The sequence below is a fragment of the Cololabis saira genome, chromosome 6 (genome assembly GCF_033807715.1).
Source record: "Cololabis saira isolate AMF1-May2022 chromosome 6, fColSai1.1, whole genome shotgun sequence".
Taxonomy (NCBI): Eukaryota; Metazoa; Chordata; class Actinopteri; order Beloniformes; family Belonidae; genus Cololabis; species Cololabis saira.
The window spans coordinates 29,202,761-29,215,221 of NC_084592.1; the positions used below are offsets into that span (position 1 = coordinate 29,202,761).

Sequence of the window (12,461 nt, forward strand, 5' to 3'; positions counted from 1 at the left end):
TTAATGAAATAATGTTTTACATGAGTACTGATGGAGCTGCAGTGATGCCAGCTCCACCCGGATCCTGGACAAGCTGAAGCTTGGTATACGGGCGTGGTCTGGTGGTCCCCAGGGCTCGGTCAAAGCTTGGTCCCAGGGAAAGTCTCAGCGAATGGAATACTCTAAGAGCAGCTCCTACTAACTATAATATTTCTCTGAGCGATGCACACTCTGACTTTGGGGTAAATTTGCTGTGCCGTTTACTCTTGAGGATATTGGCAACTGTCCCTAATACTTTCCGCTTGTGAATAATCTTTGTCACCATTGAATAGAGAATTCTCCATCCAGATTTATGTTCAGCAACAATTGCTTTTATAAGTCCTTTGTTTATGTATTTCCTTCTTGGCATTTTGTTAACAAATGACTGAATGCTCCAGACCAAGGAAGTTACTGTCTAAAACCCTCTAGATGCAGTAAGGGATTACTTAGCATTGCTCACGTGATTTTTCTTTCATTTGGCTTCATTTTTGTTAAATAATGACACCATGAAACATGACATGACATGTTGTTGCTTGTCCACTATGAGCAAATGATTTAGTTCAATGATAAAAAACAACAAAAAAAAGAAATGTTGCACGTAATATATTAGAGGTATCCTTGAAACATGGGCACAGCCATCTTTTGTATGCTGACTCATTGGGTTAATCTGTGTTTTATTCTTAGTACTGACTACTGCATCATTAAGATCCTGAGAAATACAAATATCTACATATTGAAGGTCATCAAACTTAAAATCCATGCTCTTAAGCTTACTTGTTTCTTTAAGGCATGAGCAACCTTTCTGCTCTTGGGGCTCCTGAAGATGATAACGTTTCCCAAAAAATACAATCGCATTAGTATTGCTTATTAACTGGAACTGGCTGCAGATCAGATTAAAAATAATCAGCAGCAAAGGTTTCAGAAGCAAACATCCAGCCTTCCTTGGACAGTTTTCACCTATGTAATAGCCACAACAAGCGGGTTCCCGGATCAAGGTTTAAATTGCAGCCATAATGTTTGCAATTACCAACAACTACCACACACATGCAGGTGGTCATGCCTAAGATGATACAATGGATGCCCAGCAGTGTTTGATTTGTATAACCAGCTTAGACTAGATGTCTGGTCGCACAGTAGGAAGGAAGTAAGCAACGATACCCTTTTGTCTCTAAATCAAAGGCCCCCACAGAGGAGAAAATGGCATGCTGGGACGAAAACAGATGGTGATGGATCTTTAAATGACCCTTTTTTACAGAGCAGCATGTGTTAGCCACACACTCTTTTAAAGGTGGCTTTGTGCGTTATGTGTGTGTTCTCTGTGATTTCTGCGATGCTATCAGTTCTGGAGCTAATAGGCCAATTTTGAGACATTGAGCATCACACACACGGTCTCAGAATGTGTGAAAAGCCTGGTGTCTGTGCACTTATTTGCCGTTGTCTGTGTTTGTTTTCAGGTAAAAAAATACCATCAATGACCAAAAAGATTGGCCAGGTTGAGTGTGAAATCAATGTGAGGGCTTTTTTAAGTGAGGATCTCAACGCGAGGATCTCTGAGTCACACACCTGCAAGCAAAATGCTTTGTTTTGCCCCTAGTTCATCGCTGGTTCATCACTGGTGTCCTACAACATCCGTAATCTCCCACACTCGGTTTTATCATATGGAGGCAACTTCATTAGCAATTGGCAAGCAAACTATCTGCAGTTATGTCCCATACGGACGAAACCGGCATGTTCACACATGAGTCTAAAATAGTTCAGCAACCTGAATAATTATTTATTTTTTAGGGTAAGTGTCAGATTCTAGAACTGAAGGCTTCTCTCAAGCTCTGTAGGTCCTGTGTTGGGAACATAGGAAGTTTAATGTTTCTGTTCACTCATGTTTGTGTGTTGAAAACAGCAAGCTAATACCCCCTTTAATCAGCTTAACAGGACTGTGATTACACTACAAGTTATATCCAGCGAGGAGATGTTTACATGTGAGAATTGGAAATGGTCTGCAGATTTTCAAATGCTAAATGCTAAAAAATGTTACATTTATATTGTGGGATGTTTCAGTTGTATGATACTTGTGCATACTGCTAACACAATAACCTGTGCTCTTTCCACAGTTCCACATTGACAAGAAAAAGTATGTACACCCCTTGGAATAACTGTTTTTTAATATCATTTCTCACCCATTAAACACCAACAGTGCTGAAGGAAAAATGAAGTGAACCCATGTACCAATCGCTTCAACAAAAGCTATTTCGAGTCGGTTGTCCAATTCCCTTTACAAACAAAGTTGCACCCCCCCCCCAAAAAAATCATGACTGCCTCAGTGATCTCAGTAAAATATACTCCCACAGATGCCAGCCATAAACATATCACATGTTCTCGGAGTGCTTTTCTTTTTGCATGGCTTTCCCTTTTTTTTTGCTCAACACATCACAGCCATGTTTTCAACATAAGACATTTAGTTTATCTGCTTTTCTGCTGTTTATGACTCAACATGACAGAAACACCAAGAGAGTGAATTTTCCGTGGGCTAAATGAAGTGTAATCATGTGGAGTGACCTTGTGCTTATCATTGAAAGCACCGGCTGCATTCTTAAGTATCAGATGAGAAAAGATACTCAGACATTCACAGAAATTTCCTTCCTGCTCCTCCCTGGCCTCAAGCCCAATGGATTTGTGCCCAAACCAGCATGAGAGGAGTAGAAACTAATAGGATTATACTGACTGGGTCTGCTTGCTACTATGCAGACAAATGCATGTGCAAACAGGAGTAGGGTGTATGCTGAGTTGAAGGGGACTGTAACTTCTTATTCATGTTTTTGTTTTAAATATACTTTAGAAGAGGTTGATAATGGTGCAAATTTACAGTACTGTCTATATTAAATGTGTATATTATACATAACTGTCTTGTTTGAAAAAAATGCTCTTTAGATTAATCTGCAGTCTCTTCAAAGATTGTTGAGGTTTATTAGTTCCTGTGAGCAGGAAGGATCTCCTCTAGCAGGGTTGCAGCAGATCTGACGAATCCTCTGACTAAAGAGAAGATTCTTCAGAAGAGGATTCTTCAGATCGGAGATTGCAGTCTTCACAGTAGACTGCAATCTCTACAATATCTTGTTGCAAATGCCAAAGGACCTAATACCTCAAGAAGTAAAGTCTGCTCTGTCCTTTCTTTTAGACAACATCAATGTGGGGTGAGGGATTTCAGGTGAATTTGAATAAAGCAATGCATGTATTTCTAATATGGGGCATTGTGTCAGCTTAGCCAATGGATATCCGTTATCATATCCTCATCAGTCATAATCATAAAGCAATCGGCAGCTTGCAGTGATCCAGCCTCATCTTAAAAGTGGAGCCTGCAGCTTAATTTGACACAACACGGGAAACCTCACTCGGCCCGGACACGGAAAGGATATGACAGATTAATAGCTTTTGCCACCAAAACGACATTTGAAACGGGGTATTTCATTTGCTGGGAGCTCCAGAGCTCCTCTGGTTGTCTGAAAACCTATGGGTGACATCACAGATCAACTTTCCAACCATATTTACAGTTAACAATGTAGGCCCCTTGGCAATTGAACCACCAATTAAAAGAGACACACTCCGAAGAAGATGATGGCAATGTGAAGTTGCTAGCCCTGAGATTGCCTCCTGTGAAAAGATGTAAAGATATGTTTGTAATTAAGTTTACATATTTGTAGTTTTAACATAGCATGGTACAGAAATGTTCTAAATTCCTCAGAAAATTGTGTCAGCTTTTGAAAAAGAAAAAAAAAATCTCATAAAATGCCTCCTTTATAATGTGAATAGTAAAATACTGTTGATGTCATTTGTTGTCATTATTGTGCATGAATGATTATTGCTTCATGATAGCAGGATTTCCTTGATGTCGGTGAATGTGTCAGTTATTTGTTTAGTAGAGTTACCATTACTTCATAGAGACATTCATACAATATATATTTTTGTCCATTGTAAAACAATCTGACTCAAATTATGCGAAGTAGAAAAGTAAAGAAACTCAAGTCAGGAAAGAAACAGTTGAAAATGTTCCTCACGGTGAGTCTCGAACTGGTATTAGTATTTGAGAGTGATAAAATGTCAAGGGTTTTACGCAACGACGCTCTGATATGATGAGAAAGAACGAGTATCTGGGCGGAAAAAGATTCGTTGTCGGCAGGATTCGAACCTGCGCGGGGAGACCCCAATGGATTTCTAGTCCATCGCCTTAACCACTCGGCCACGACAACGGTGCTCTCAAATACTGAAAATATAAGTATATAAGTATGTTTTAATACAAACAGTGAGCGTTCATATCTTGTTCGGATGTGTTCGGACATCGTAACGACGACGGTGACGCTGTGCAGGGAAAATAAATCGATTTTACGACAAACCAAACCGTTTTGGCACATTTCCATACTGAGATTTGATATGAAAATGTTAATATTGTATTTATTACATTGAAAGGTCATCCGAACGAACAGTTCACCAACATCGACCACAGTTCCCCCTTGTGCTCGATGACACCTGTCGTTATTAAGTGCTTGCTGGTGTAGCAGAACGAGGGAGCTGCCCTTAATCAACACAGCTGGTAGCCAACCATAATTGGTCCAGCTGTGTATATAAGTGGCAGCTTTCCCTGTGTCTTGCACTTCCCCCATTGCGTCATTTCCGCCCCAGACATTCTTGCCTCTCAGGTAATGCTGCTGCTGCTTCACTCTAGTTGTTAGTCTTGCTCTCTCGGTAGGTTAAAATAATTTGTATTTCCTTGCAGAGCGGCGACTGAATGCCGTGCTCCTGTTGCGTGATTTTAGCATCTCCTGTGTAGGTCTCTCTCTACTATGGTTGTTATCCACGCTGGCTGAACACTAGTGTGGTCACGGACAAATGCTGGTGACCTTGCGGGTTTCCTCTCTCCCTCACTCTATGCCTGTGTGAACCTACTAGAAGGTATGCTATTACTTTTGCTGCCTTCCAAGTTTACTTACTTTTAGCTTGGGATACTAATTTAGTTTTGTTTATAGTAGGAAGGCTCATCAGCTGACGGAGTCCCCGGTGGTGTGACGTCAGAACCACCAGCTGATTAAAGCCACCGCTGCTGTTTCGTCTCCTGCTGCTGTTTGCTGCAGTTTGTTGCTTGCTTGCTTGCTTGCTTGCTCTCCCACTTGCTTGCTCGCTTGCCTTCTGCCTTGTCTGCGGCACTGCGGTGCTTGTCTGCTCTGCTGGGGTCCCCTGAAGTCTCGCCCAGTACCCGGCTTGACCCCGATAATAAATGTGGCGATACAGTGCCATTTTCTTTTAATTAATTTAGTTTAACAGTCTTTGGGACCAGTGTTTGTTTAACCTTGTTTATTTCATTTCGGGCAGTGTTTTAAGTGTAGTAGTTACCTGCCCTTTTGTCTTATTTTGCGTGTTTATTATATGACTATTTTTGTAACAATTTGTTTGTTTTGCAGTTGCTGTAGGCCGGTGGTGGTGTTGGTGATTTGGGTGGAGTCCTTCCCTTTTGTGTGCTGTGTGCTTGCCACGTGTGGTTGAGTGTTTAATTATTTTTACGTTAATATCTTTCATTTTTGTAGACTCCCACTCCCTTCACTAGTACCCCTCTGCACCAGTACGCTACAGCTCCTGCCCCTTATTTATTTTGCTCTTTATTTTCATGACTGGTTTTTTAGTATTCTTTTAAAACATTGTGCAATAAAACCTATTTTTATAAAGTATCTGGATTTCACGTCTCTTGCCTTGAGTAAACGAACTTGTGTGTCTTGACTAGAGATATTAAATAATTCTTTGGGTGAAATTCCCGAGGTGGCGTTGTCAGGCAATGTGATTTAACTTTGTATTGGTACAGCCCGTTACTCGACGCTGCGACACTGGTAACAGTTTAATGTTGTTCTACTATTATTTAACACACGTGTCAAGTTTTGGATTTAGAAATACGGGAAATTTTCCGCCAACCGAGGTCCAGTATCTTACATTTTAAGACAGGTTTAAGAGAAATCTAAAATATCTATAAGACTACAGACTACAATCATGTGCTCAGAATCTGATAAGTCTACCTTTGTAGACACTGAAATGCTGTGGACATTCCTATGTGTGTAATTCCTAAAAAAACACAAAAAGTGAATTAAAGCACATTTATTTAATGTATATTTTTAGTTTATATACACATTGATTGTCTTCAAGTGAAACATTTACATTTTCTTTTTTTTTTTTAATTTGTCATTTTCACTCAGGTGGCTCTCTGGCATTAATGACTGATGACACAGACGCATGTTTCTGTATCTCCTCTTTAGGAAAGTAAATTTGGTTTCCCATTTTTAGAAACATTTACACGAATTCTTCGCTTTTTGGGGACAGAAATTCCTCCACTCTTGTTACATCCATCTCTCTGATTTGTTGTTCCGAGTTTGCTCCATGGATGTAGGTTTGCTCCATTTGCTCCCGTCGTCGCCAATAACCTCGCGAGAACTGCCACCCAGGCTACAGTAATGGGGCAGTTATCGCGAGATTAGTGAAATTCAGTTTGCTGTTTAAAAGTTATTATAATCTAAAATATTATATTATAAAACGGGAAATTACGGGGAAAATACTAATACGGGAAGACGGCGGGAAAGAGGGGTAAAATACGGTAGTTTCCCGGCCAAAACGGGAGACTTCACAGGTATGTTATTTAAAACAGAAGATTATTTTACAAGCATAATAACAGCTTACCACAATAAAAGCGGGTCAAATATACAGAATGTGGAGACAAGAATCTTCTAACAAACTTTAGTTGTCCTCTAAAGTTTTGTGTGCTTAAATCTCTGTCCAGTGTGAATTATTTTGCACAAAAACAGGAGGTTGAAATGCACATTTGAAGTATGGAAAACCTCAAGTTGAAGTTGAATTACTGCAGTCAAGAAGGCCCCAGAAAAGTAAATCACAGCTAAGTTTTTTAATACTGCACTAAAGCTTTTTTCTGTTGATTGGACATACAGTTTCAATATTTATCCTCACCAGAATACAGTTAAGATCTCAATCCACTGTTCATTTACTGAATTCTCCAAGCTTTAGCCACTTTAAAAGGTATACACGCCTCTCACAAAAAACAAAACATAACATATTTATTAGAAACAATGCGGTTTTTAAGAATTGTGAAAATGTTATTAGCTTTGTTCATTTGTAATGTGAAAAACCCCACATTTGTGCTTGGTAGCCTACGGATGATTCTGTGTTAAATCTGACGTTATTTAGCCGAGATGCAAAGAAATACTAGTTTTCACAAGAAAAATATCAGTGCGTTGTCGGCAGGATTCGAACCTGCGCGGGGAGACCCCAATGGATTTCTAGTCCATCGCCTTAACCACTCGGCCACGACAACTGTGAGCGAACTCCGTTATCAAAGCGACCGGTTGACCAGAAAGTGGAAATACAAGCTAAATGATGTACCGGAGAGGCAGAAAATTAAACCACACATTTTTTGTCAAACGGTTTTACATTCGGCGTATTCATAGTGTTGCTTTTATGAATGTTACTCAAGTTTCCAGACATTAAATCCGTCACCTCCTACATCACGTGACCTGTTCGGATCCGTGTTCGGACCTTGCCCGAAACTCTTTGATCTCGTTAGGACTTGTTCGGACCTGGTTAGGATGTGTTAGGACCTCACAGGCAGTCCAGAAACTGCAGGTAACCATTACAACCCCATGTCGAGCAAAATGAAGCTCACTATTGTTGGGTAGGGTTGCCAACCGTCCCTTGAAATACAGAATTGTTACGTATACGTAACAATTCTGTACATAATTGGGAATTAAAAGTTGCGTTCCGTATTGAACCAACACCGAACGCAGTTTATTCCGTATTTCACAACTGTCCCATGCACGTCTGTCACACTCACACACACATGAACAAAGAACTAACAATAATGAACAAAATAAAGGACAGGATATATTAAAGACAGCAACATATGTTGGTTCGCTCTCTGTTATTTATTGATGTCATAATATACAGGTGAAGGTCGGAAAATAAGAATATTTGTTAAACTTAATTCGTTTCAGTACAACTAAAGGTGAAACAAATATATTATTACCCACTACATGCAAAGTGAGATATTTCAAGCCTTTATTTGTTATAATTTGGATGACTATGGCTAAAAAAATTGAATATTTTATGAAATCAATAAACAATTCAATCATCAAAATTATAACAAATAAAGGCTTAAAATATGGTGCTTTGCTCGGCGGAGCTCATGAAGAATGAGCAGACCTGTTCGGAGTTCTACACCACAGTTCTGAAAGAAAGCAGCTGCTCATTGCTGCAAGAAGTAACAAGAATCCTGGAAGAAGAAGTGTGTGTGTGTGTAGATAAGGTGATGAAAGTAAATAAGTTAAACAAATAAATAATTATCATATAGAGTGGTACAGCACTATACAATGTAGAGTAATAATATAGTAATATCCTAATATAACATGATTTTTATAACATTTTATAAAATATTATATCATATAACCAAATTATATCACCATACTGTTATATATAACGATATAATAATATTATAGTTAAACATCCCATGAGATTTCATAACTTAATATAATAATAGACTATGAAACAATTTTTTCGGATTTGAATGATGGAAGAGGGATGTTATGAAGGTAGCAGAGCGACTGAAAGCTCAGAAATGACGAAGACTGGGAAACCAGATTCATACTTGGCAGGTGTGATGTCCCTTTATGTTCAGAGGAAAATATGCATTTTCAACAGGCCAGAGGCTGAGAACCAGGAGCATTTGTTAAGTCTTGCATGAAAATCCACATTTGCTCTTGGTACGTTATTAATGACGATGTCAAATCTACGACATGTTATGTAGCTGATTTGCAAAGAAACACTTTTCACAAGAAAAATATCAGTGCGTTGTCGGCAGGATTCGAACCTGCGCGGGGAGACCCCAATGGATTTCTAGTCCATCGCCTTAACCACTCGGCCACGACAACGGATGGCAAATTCGGTCATCAAAGCGCGAGTAGTGAAATAAAATCTAAAAAGATGGGCGGAAAATTAAATCAAATATTTTCCTCACACGATTTTACATTCGGCTTATTCATGGCGTTGCTTTTATGAGTGTTACTCAAATTTTCCAGACCTTAAGTCCCTGATGGGACAAGCGAGAAATGGCCACATTCAAGCGATAGCCACGTCATCTCCTACATCACGTGACCTGTTGGGAGTTGTTCGGACCTTGCTTGAAACTCTTTGATCTCGTTAGGACTTGTTCGGATGTGTTAGGACCTCAGAGGCAGTCCAGACTCCAGAAACTGCAGGTAACCATGACAACGGTGAGGAAACTTCGTGGGGAAAGCGCCCAGTTTACCAGAAAGTTGAAATAAAAGTTAAAAAATTTACTGAAAGGCCGGGAAATTTAATCAGATATCACATTCAAGAAATAGTCACGTCATCTCCTACATCACGTGACCTGTTGGGAGTTGTTCGGATCTTGCTTGAAACTCTTTGGTCTCGTTAGGAATGTGTTCGGACCTTGTTCGGACCTGGTTCGGGTGTAGACCTCAGAGTCAGTCCAGAAACTGCAGGTAACCATGACAACCCCATGCCGAGCAAAATTAAGCAAAATGCTGGCTGCTGGTGGACCTGAGGGCGGCAGAGAATGTTGATATTAAAAAAAAGGCTAAAGAGCCACTTTTTTAGTCTTGCTCTTAATAGCATTTTACCTCCTTTTAAAGTACTATTTCAGTTTTATATACACTTTTTTTTAATTGAATTATTATTATTATTTTATCTATTTATTTATTAAATTTTATTCTAATGATTAATATTTTACATGTCATACCATGTTCTTATCATTTTATGGTAGATTGTTTTAGTTCTCAATTTCCAGTGTCTCCTCAGTGGGAGCTCTGCATCAGGGGCATCAGCTGCTCTGGCTGCGATGGACCTACATGGGGGTCCACCACGCCCTGGTGCTGCGGGTGGTCCGGCCTGCTCCCAGTGGGAGGATGATGCTGGACCTCTTAGCCCTTCCTGGGGTGGAGGTGACCCATGTTGAAAGGTGGGATGGCTGGGTTGGCATCCCTTTCCCACTGCAGATGGCTCCATTTCCTCTCTGGTCCCTCTGTGCTCATCCCTTTTTTCTTTATTTTTTTTTTAAACTCTACATTTTAATTATTATGATGTGTCTGTTGTGTGTATGTGGGGTTTGTGTGGAGGTCGATGGAGGACTGTTGCTTGTCCTCTGACTCCCCGGTATGGCCTTAATATTCATATTTGAAAAAAAGGATTCCCTGCAAGTGAGGATATTTTGAGTTAAGCAATGACACTGAGTCTGTGATGTAATGCAAATACAGTTAGAGATAGTGCAATATAAAATGCAATATAAAAATGCACCACTCTGGGATTCACACTAAAATAAGAGCGGTAATCGACCCTGACTCCAAATAATACTTGGTTAGTGGAGATTATCCAAGGTGCAGTACATGCATGATTCCTGTCTGTCCACTGAAAAAAACAAGGTGACTAGCCTGTTTGTTTTGTTGTGAAATTGATTTCCTTTTACAGGTGGGTGGCCACAGTTGTCGTGGCCGAGTGGTTAAGGCGATGGACTAGAAATCCATTGGGGTCTCCCCGCGCAGGTTGAATCCTGCCGACAACGCATTGGTGTTTTCTTATGAAATGGACTGAAAACTGGTGTCAGTTTGCAACTCAGCTAAATAACATGTCATAGATTTAACACAGAATCATCGTACCAAGAACAAATGTGGAATTTTAGGCAACACATAAATAACCAAACTCCTACTATTCTTACAATTCTGAAAAATTGATTCATTGCCGAAATCATTTGGGCTCATATGCAATCAAAGTCAGGTTTTTTTTCTGTGGTGAATGTAACAAAGTAGCTTTATTTCAAGATATGCATTTAAAGAATATCTTTTAGGGCAAAATTACAAATTGCATTACAAAATGCTAAGCTCCTTTGGCAGGTATTTTATTTTGCTGCAATGTGTTTAATAAAGATGTTATGTTTTATTTTTTGGAGGGGTGTGTGTACCTTTTAAAGTGCCTAACACTTGGAGGATGCAGTATAAACGTAAATGAACAGTGGATGAGGTCTTTTTAAGCTGTATTCTGGTGAGGAGAAATATTGAAACTGTGTCTAATCAACAGAAAAAAGCTTTAGTATAGTATTAAAAATTGAGATGTGTTTTGCTTTTTTTGAGGGCTTGACTGCCGTAAAAACAACTTCACTTAGAATTTTTCCATTCTTCAAATGTGCATTTCAACCTCCTGTTTGTGCAAAATAATTCACACTGGACAGAAATATAAGCACACAAAACTTTTGAGGTTTGAGAACCTTTGTTAGAAGATCCTTGTCTCCACACTGGAAGCATCTGTATTTTTGACCCGCTTTAACTGGGGTAAGCTGTTATTATGCTTATAAAATAATCTACTGTTTTAAATAATAGTAGGACAACATTAAACTGTTAAAAGTTCCTTTACCAGCAAGCACTTAGGCCGCGTTCAGACTGCAGGCAAATATCCGATTTTTAGCCCATCCAGATTGAAACTGGATGACTCTTTTGAAGTCTGAACAGTCCCAAACCGCATGATATCCGATTTTTGCAAACCAGATGGAAACCACCTCCGGGAGGTAGTTTCATATCCGATCCATATCTCATTTGGGCAGATGCGTGTCAGTCTGAACAGTCCAAACACTCATATTGGATATGACTGTCCCAGACGCTCCAAACCACCCGCCCATTTCCAGTTGTGGAGCTACTCATCCTTTCACAGAGAGCATGTACAATCTCTGATGTCACGTCAAAAACTATTATTTGTAGTTTGAGTGTTGCAAATTCACATTACAAATCATGTTTTAATAGCAGAAAAAAAGACTGCATTTCCACGTACGGTGCGCGTCGCCGCGTACCCTACGCCGTAGGCTCTGCGTCGGTGTAACGCGGAACCATAAATCAGCCTTCAGTCGCGCTGTGAGCCTGAACCTGCAGCCCGTCAGCCCCTCTCCTCCTAGGAGGAGAGGTTATGGAGCGGGGCTGCCAGTTATTAATTGCTGGTTCGTTTTGTTAACTCTGAGCTTTGTTGGTTGGTTTGTTAGTTTGCTGGTGGTTTTGTTCTGAACACCTTTCTCTGTTTCTCATTTTGCCTGGGACGCCGGGTCCCTCCACCGAGACACAACTTTTGCGGTATGCGTTCATTTTTATGTCTAAAAATGATGCGCAGTGCCGACCCAATCAGAAACGGTACAGATATTTTGGGATTTTTTATATATATAAAAGAAATACATGACTTCACACAATACACACGCTGGGTGACGCCTCCGCTCCGACGTCGTTGCTATGGCAACCCGTCAGATCAGTCAATGATGTGGCGCAGTCTGAACAGAGCCATATCCGATATGGACACTTGCTAAAGACAGTGTGGACAGTCAGCCCTGAAAATCGGAT

The 12,461-nt window shown here is 40.0% G+C and overlaps 1 protein-coding gene and 3 non-coding genes across 4 annotated transcripts in view; all 4 read right to left on the minus strand.

The window, feature by feature from the left end:
- cavin2a (caveolae associated protein 2a) overlaps positions 1-12,461 on the minus strand; it is an 89,426-nt gene that overhangs the window by 37,909 nt on the left and 39,056 nt on the right. The gene's annotated exons all lie outside the window — the stretch shown is intronic.
- Positions 4,178-4,259, minus strand: trnas-aga (transfer RNA serine (anticodon AGA)). The gene has a single exon. It is a non-coding gene; the product is annotated as a tRNA-Ser (tRNA).
- On the minus strand, positions 7,291-7,372 carry trnas-aga (transfer RNA serine (anticodon AGA)). The gene has a single exon. It is a non-coding gene; the product is annotated as a tRNA-Ser (tRNA).
- Positions 8,900-8,981, minus strand: trnas-aga (transfer RNA serine (anticodon AGA)). The gene has a single exon. It is a non-coding gene; the product is annotated as a tRNA-Ser (tRNA).